The sequence below is a fragment of the Carya illinoinensis genome, chromosome 2 (assembly GCF_018687715.1).
Source record: "Carya illinoinensis cultivar Pawnee chromosome 2, C.illinoinensisPawnee_v1, whole genome shotgun sequence".
NCBI classification, from domain to species: Eukaryota; Viridiplantae; Streptophyta; class Magnoliopsida; order Fagales; family Juglandaceae; genus Carya; species Carya illinoinensis.
Genome location: NC_056753.1, coordinates 2,179,061 through 2,181,098, shown reverse-complemented (window position 1 = coordinate 2,181,098; position 2,038 = coordinate 2,179,061). Strand labels below are relative to the sequence as shown.

The window sequence follows — 2,038 nt, the reverse complement described above, 5'->3', positions numbered from 1 at the left end:
ACTTTTCTTTGAAATAATGAAGTTAGAGGGTGAAATAATTAATATTGATTATGGAATCTTATAAAGTATGCTATTTAAAATCTAATAGATAATTAGAAGTTACAGTGTATCAATTTAAATATTTTAGGATATCGAAAATACAAAAGAACTAATAATTTGAGTGCACAAAATTTATTTAATCCTATCTTGCACATAATCGGAAAAAGTAATGTTATATATTATAGTCTTTTCCTCTCTGATTGATTGTTTTTTTCTTTTTGTAAAATATAACACTTTTCATTATTTATGGATTTTCTTTTAAAAATAATTTACAAGTTGACCGACAATATTTCCTTCACAAGTGGAACAAACTCCTGAAGTGACTTTCTTGTTTCACCAATTTCAAATAATAATATGTGAAAAAAAATATGAAATATTAACTACACCGCAACAATTGTAGAGTGTTTGTTTTGAATTCAAATTGTGTCAAATAATGTGAAAAATACCCCAAAAGCATGTTGGAAGTAGGTGTGTGCAAACTGCAAATGACCCGATCATCCGATTGATCCGAGTAGTATGATCCAAACCGACTCGAATTTGTCGGGTTATTATTTGAGCGGGTCTCCAATCCAACTTATAACCAGTTTGAATAATTTGTGTCAACCTGTCCGAGAGTATAAAAGCCTACTCAGTCTCAAACCCTAGCCAGTAGCCGCCACTCAGTTTCTTCGCTTACTTAGCCTCAAGTCCTCCGGCAACCAGCTCCACGTGCTTCTAGCCAACATAGATGCCAACAGCAATGGCACCGTCGAGTTCGATGAACTCGTCTAGGCTGTCTTGCCCGATATGAGTACCAAATTCACATGCGACATCGGCAAGCTTAAACAAAAAGAAGATATACACAAAACGGAAAATGCAACGAAATAGGAATAGTGAAAAAGTTTTGAGTTTTCTTTTTCAATGTGAGTAATTCACCATGAAGGACTAAATTGAGGCATAGACTAGACTTCTTATGATAACAAAGTGAAAAAAATACTCGGAGAGAAAGGAAATGGAGGGAAGAATGGGAAAAGAGTTGGGTCAGTGGCGTAAGATCAGTGTAGAATCTGAACTCCTGAGCCGAGAGAGAAGCCAAAGAGGATGAGCTTTTTTGAGTTTGTTATGCAAATAAGAGAAGAGAAGAGGTTATTTTCCAGTCGAGAGGTAGAGGCTTACAGATCTATTCCAACACTCTCATTTGCTCTTGCAAGGCAGCAGCAGGTGTCAATCATGACAACGTAAGCTGTGAGGAGTCATGATGCCTTGCCATCAGAGAAACTTGCAGTGGTGGGGCTGGCCTTGGTCTAGGGGCAACGATCTGGTTCCTTGTGGTGATGTTGGCAAAGAAAAGTAATTAGCCATTTCTTGAATCTTCTATGTTGGCTATTGCTTTCTTCTCGAGGAAGACTCCTCTTTAAAGGGCGGGTCATACGGATTCGACCTGATTTCATTTTTATTTGGGTCGGATCAGATCGGCGCCTTAAATGTGTCTATTTGGGTCGGGTCGAGCACAAACCCAGCTATACCATATCAGGTTGCAAGCCTAGTTGAAAATCTATCAGACAATTGCGTGACCATCCTAAACCATTTTTCCATAGCTAGAAACAATCCTCAACTGCACCGGTGCATGACACTTTGACCATGCTACTGCTATAATATTACTCACGCTTGGGGTCCTGTCTCCTTAGAACTCAAGGATACAAAAGTACGATCCTATAGAACAGATCCTCTTCAAGTAAGGTCGTGGCATTCACCTCTGGTAGTTTTCTATATAAACCCCTATCTTCTTTAATACATCTCCAATGTGGGAGCAGACTAGTCTTCTGTGTGCACTATGTCCTGGGTTTGCTTTCGTGTTTACTTAGGCTAACTTTTTCTAAACAAATAATATAATAAAGTTCATTATTATACTATCATTAGTGTACTAGCTGATCTCCCCATATTAGGCTTGGTTTGATTATACATATCATCTCATTACGTCTCATTTCATTTAATCATTACAATTTTATCAAATTTACAC

At 37.5% G+C, this 2,038-nt stretch overlaps 1 non-coding gene across 1 annotated transcript; it reads right to left on the bottom strand.

The window, feature by feature from the left end:
* Positions 1-1,570: 1,570 nt before the first annotated feature.
* On the bottom strand, positions 1,571-1,763 carry LOC122302104. Its single transcript, XR_006240349.1, has one exon. It is a non-coding gene; the product is annotated as a small nucleolar RNA U3 (small nucleolar RNA).
* Between the last annotated feature and the right edge of the window lie 275 nt (positions 1,764-2,038).